We start from the raw sequence: 5,651 nt of genomic DNA, 5'->3' as shown, positions 1-5,651 counted from the left end.
TTGATAGTTCATCCAACATAGGGGAGGAGCAAACATATATAAGCTTGCACAGCAGCCTTCTAAACAATTTCTCTTGGTGCTCTCTGGGCTCTCTCTTTATACTCTCTCTCAATTGAAAATTACCTCTAAGCAAAGGTTTTCTGTCAATGAGTTTAGTCACAGTTCTTTGGCAGTTAAAATGACATAGAGGAGAATGTGTCTGAGACAGAGTATAATGTTGAGGAGGACCCTGATTAAGAGGCATCCTCCTCTGATGAGAATGAGACTCTTAGTGTTGACCCTACTGTTGTCTCAACCACCAGCAGGCACATTACCTTCCAAAAATGGAAAGTTATTATGGTCCCTCTCCCCACTTGAAAGACAGGGTAGACTTATTGCTGCTAATGTCATCAAATTGTTCCAGGCCCTACCAGATACGCTGTTAACCATGTCTAAGACATAAAAACAGCATTTGAGCTCTTCGCAACACCATCAATTGAAAAGGATATACTTGAGATGACAAACTTAGAGGGGAGGCACATATATGGGGACAGTTGGAAAGACTTGGATGTGACCCACTTGAAAGCCTACATTGAGTTGTTAATTTCGGCAGGATTGTACAAGTCAAAAGAAAAAGCAATAGCAAGCCTTAGGAATACTGACACTGGAAGGGCAATATTTCCAGCCACCATATCTCTAAAGACATTCCATGTTTTCTCCTGCATCATACGCTTTGATGACAGAGAAACAAGGCAGGGCCGATGAGAGTGTGACAAACTTGCAGTAATATTGGATGTATGGGACACGTGGGTCCAGCGATTATCCTTTCTTTACAATCCAGGCCCCCACGTCACTGTGGATGAATGTTTGGTTGCATTTTGTGGGTACTGTCCCTTCACACAATACATACCAAGCAAACCGGCCAAATACAGTATCAAAATATGGGCAGCATGTGATGCACAGACCAGCTATGCCTTGAATATGCAGGTTTACAATGGTAAATCCCCTAAGGAAGCACCTGAAAAAAATCAAGGCATGAGAGTGGTACTAGACATGGTTGAAGGACTGACTGTTCATGACATTACATGTGATACATTTTTTTCACATTGTACGCCCTGGGTGAGGAACTGCTGAAAAGGAAGGTTACCATGTTGGGGACAGTGAGAAAAAACAAGCTGGAGCTTCCCTCTGAGCTTCTTGTGATGAAGAACAGGAAGGTAACATCTTCAATGTTTGCCTTCATTGGCAGAGCCACTATTGCCCCAAGAATGGGAAAATGTCCTGCTGATGAGCACCATGCACAAAGATGCTGCCCTGAGCACCAGAGAAGACAGGAAACCACAAATGGCTTTTACTACAACAAGACAAAGGGAGGGGTTGATAATCTAGACAAGGTCACAGCCACCTACAGCTGCCGATGCATGACAGCCCATTGGCCTCTCATAATTTTCTTCAACATCATTGATGTGAGTGCCTACGATGCCTTTGCATTATAGACCAAAATAATCAAGGACTGGAACAGCGAAGGGAGTCGAAGGACAATTTTCCTGGAGCAGCTAGGTTACGCACTGGTGAAACCTCATGTCGAGAGAAGATGGTGCCTTCCAAGAGCATCAACAGCTTCTGCAACTGTTGTGAAGAACATCCAAATGGAGATACACACACCAGTGGTTCAAACTGCAGGCAGGAAATGTGGCATGTGACAGGTCTGTCCCAACAGAAATGACTCCAAGACCAGCAACACCTTTGTGAGATGCAATAAATACATCTGCAAGGAGCACATCCCTCATTTTGGTGACTACATAACTTTGTTTTCACACATACATGTTTGCATACATGGCAATTACAGTAACATATAACAATCCCTGACACAATGCTCAAATTTATTTTTTATATGTGTGTTTCTTTTTTCTTTTTTTTAAGCAAAGAACTGTTATGTGTTTCTTTCTGATGTTCTGATTCTGATGTTCTAAATAAAATCCTTCTAAATGTTTGAAATTGTGTTTGTTTCCCTGGGGTCAAATTGACCCTGAACATAATACATGTTACTATCCTTGATAACAGAAATTGTTTTATTTAAATGGTTATTTAGGTAATCAACAAAGAAACATAAAGAACCTGACACATAAACTTGGGTAAAAAACATATTCTAGAGGTTTAAATTACTGGGGTCAAATTGACCCCAAGGATAAAAGATGGTAGTAAATTTGAGGATAACAGGAGGGTTAATTAAAGGCACAACAGCAATATTGTTCTGCCTTAAACCTTTGTCACAGATAAGGACAACAACCACTTCACTCCAACTGTGTTTCTCAAATAATAGTAGATGTTTTGATGAAAAGATGAAAGAGGTCACCAGAGGTCAATTTCTAAAACACAAATTATGATCTCTTTGGCCTGTCAATCTGTAACTGAATCAGTGTTATCTGTCATGTAGAAAAAGGTTTTGTGTATATAATTTTCAAAGTTCATTCCAAGTTCTCTGCACAGATTTTAGAAGACTTAATATACTAGGTTTAATTGCTGTTTGCGTAATAAATGCTTTGTTGCAGGATGAAGCAGATATCTCTGGAGCATTGAGGCACTCAATAGCAAATGGCATCCATCAGGATATCATCATAAAAGCAGGGTTGAGGGGTAACAGAATACATGTAACGAGATTACGTATATAAAATACAAAATATTAGTAACTGTATTCCACTGCAGTTACAATATAAATTATTGGTAATTAGAATACAGTCACATTCAAAAAGTATTTTGATTACTGAAGAGACTACTTTGCATTTTATTGTCATTTGTTTCATTTAATATTTAGTCCATTCAGATGGAAAACATTTATACACAGGCATGTGCACACATATACATCAAAAGGGGCTCGAGTACCTGCCATTTTTCTTCCTTGAGAGAAAGTGCCTATTTTTCTGGGGTGCTTTTTTATTTAAATAAATTCAGGTCGGGAGATGAGACTTTGTCGAGTTCTGATACCCTCCCTCCCCCTCTCTGCACAGCAGTGCACCACACATAGGCACATCAGACACACGGCAGCCCCTCCCAGCTCCTATCCCAGTTGTGTTTTTCTTACATTTACATTTACATTTATGCATTTGGCAGACACTTTTATCCAAAGCGACTTACAGTGCACTTATTTCAGGGACAATCCCCCCCGTGAGCACGAGAAAGTTTCTAGTGAGCACGAGAAACGTTTCGCGTGCGCACGCGTTACAGTTTCCGGTGTGTGTATAGCTCTTTTCCGATTGCGTCATTGCCATCATTCATTTACTCAAAGATACTGAGAGCATGGATGCGCATGAATTTATAAAGATATATTTTAAACTTGGCCTTCAATACAAAGACATTACTGTCTATGACATTTGTAATACTGTCATGGCTGAGACACGCTTTGATCTTCCAAAGGACACTAATCAAGCAATAGACTTGTACTTGCATTTAATACTAGAACTACCGGAATTCTATAACTACTAGAATGGGCATAGCGGTCATTCTGACCGTTCATACTAGACTGTACCAAATTTCATGTCATATTTACATTCAAAACTTCTATTGAGGTTTTAGAATGAAGCTTCTAATGTCTGTCGTCATATTTTATGGCGTCATCACCCTAAAAATGTATTGAATAAAATAGAGTAATATGGATCAAATGGAGCGCCAAGCGAACGCAGATAGTCCTACATAATACAATCTTTTTTTGTAATATATAATAGTGCTAGACTATACAAATACATAGGCCTATATATATTATATATTAGCTGCTAGACTGCCCCAGAAGGTGCATGCCTCGCTTTGTGTACAGTTTTTTCTGTACACAAAGTTTTTTCACCACAGTGAAAATGGTTTTGAAAGTCTAAACGCCAACAAACATGGATTGAGGCAGAATATTTCGTTAGATAAAAACATGTTGTGAATTTTGGAAATTATTACATCTATCCTTTTTCAAAACATGTTGACTTTTGGACTTTACAAGGCAAAAATCTTCCCTTTTGTAACATCTGAGGGCTGTTGGGAAAGGAAAAACTCATAGAAATCAATATGCCACAAAGAAAGAGCAAAAGCATCTTTGAAACAGGGCCTTGCTAGCAGCTCAGACATTAATGTAAAGCTTTTAACATGTAAAGGATATTATGAGTTAAGCAGAGTAGAAAGCCTTGCACAGTTCATTGTTATCCTTTTATGCTGGCTAATGTGTGTCACTTTAAAATAGAGCTGTACATTTACCACATTAAATGCAATTTCCATTACCCACATGTTCCTACAAATTAAGAAAATCAACATGAAGTTCCACCTAAATTCAAAGCATATTTTAAGTCTGAAGTGAGCCTAGTCAAACCAACCAAGAGCAGGCAGCATGGAAAGAGAAAGGACTCGTTCACACATGGCACATTCTTGCATTAAAAAGAGCTAGATGGAGCACAACAGAATGGAACAAAATTGAAAAAAAATTACAATATATTAAATTTGAACTACTTTTAACTTGACATGGTGTGTTAAAAACAAAAAGTCTCATCACTTGAAATAATAGGTGAACAGCAGATATTTGGCACAATAGCAGAGGTTTTATTTAGGCTGGGGATTTCAGCAATCATATAAATAAACAAAAAACAAACAACTGTATGGAAATGTAGAGTTTTTGACTGAATGCCTGAGTGAAATATTTTAGAATATTTTTTTTTTTCTTACAGATGAAATACAAAGTATTTATAAATAATAATTAATCTTAATATTTACATAATGCCCTGTCAAGTTCTGGGATGAGACAGCGGGCTGTTTCAGGGCAGGTTCACTGGCTCGTGAAGAGGATGAGCTGTTGATAGCAGCATCGGAGAGCGGGCTCAACCTGTCTGATGCAGAGGACTCAGCTGAGCTCCCACCCTCGGGTGTGGTAAACCTGTCGCAGGCCAATGCGGAGCTGGCGGCATCTGCGAGTGTCGGCCTGGAGTGGAATCCTTCACTCCCCCCGAACCCTCACGACTCGATGATTGGTTCCTGGGTCCAGAGCGCCGCTCACGGCCACACTCCCCACCATTTCTTTCTTCCCGGAGATGCATGAGGAGCTCACACGGTCATGGCAGGCACCTTTTACTTCCTGGAACCGGTTCACGGGCTCCTCTGCTCTCACTACCCTCGATGGTACTCAGTGATTCCCCAGGTGGATTAAGTTTGTGGTGCACTTGTGCCCGCAGAGCGCCGCCACCTGGCGGAGTTGCCAGAAGCTCCTGTCCAGGGCCTGTAGGCTTACGTTGTCGGTGGCGAATAAGGCCTACAGTGCTGCTGGACAGGCCGCCTCCACGAGACAACACCAGCTCCACTGAACAGACACTACCCATCTCACTGGCAGCCACCAAGAACCTGAGGAAGGCTTCCTCGAAGTGAAGCGCCCTTGAGACGGGCAGCCCAGGAAGTCGGGAACCTGCGACACGGGAGCTTTTAAGCAGACCACTCCTTCCCCCGGTGGAGGGCCAGTCTTATGATTTTGCAGCACCCCCAACAGGCTGTGGTACCCACATTTTAATGAAAAGAGCAGTTTCCCTACTTCCTGGGTCATACAGTCGGTGTCGACGGCTGTCTGTATCAAGACCGCAGGGCACCGTTTCCTTTCGGCAGGTACGGTGCCTCGGAGGTGGGCCTCCTTCCCTCACGTGCCCAGCTGTGGCACA

The 5,651-nt window shown here is 41.5% G+C and overlaps 1 pseudogene; it reads left to right on the top strand.

The window, feature by feature from the left end:
• The first annotated feature begins 214 nt into the window (after window positions 1-214).
• On the top strand, window positions 215-1,682 carry LOC127623050 (uncharacterized; annotated as a pseudogene).
• The last annotated feature ends 3,969 nt before the right edge of the window (window positions 1,683-5,651 follow it).

Source organism: Xyrauchen texanus, chromosome 29 (genome assembly GCF_025860055.1).
Source record: "Xyrauchen texanus isolate HMW12.3.18 chromosome 29, RBS_HiC_50CHRs, whole genome shotgun sequence".
NCBI classification, from domain to species: domain Eukaryota; kingdom Metazoa; phylum Chordata; class Actinopteri; order Cypriniformes; family Catostomidae; genus Xyrauchen; species Xyrauchen texanus.
The sequence above is the reverse complement of the archived record's forward strand: the minus strand, read 5'-3'. Positions and strand labels throughout refer to the sequence as shown.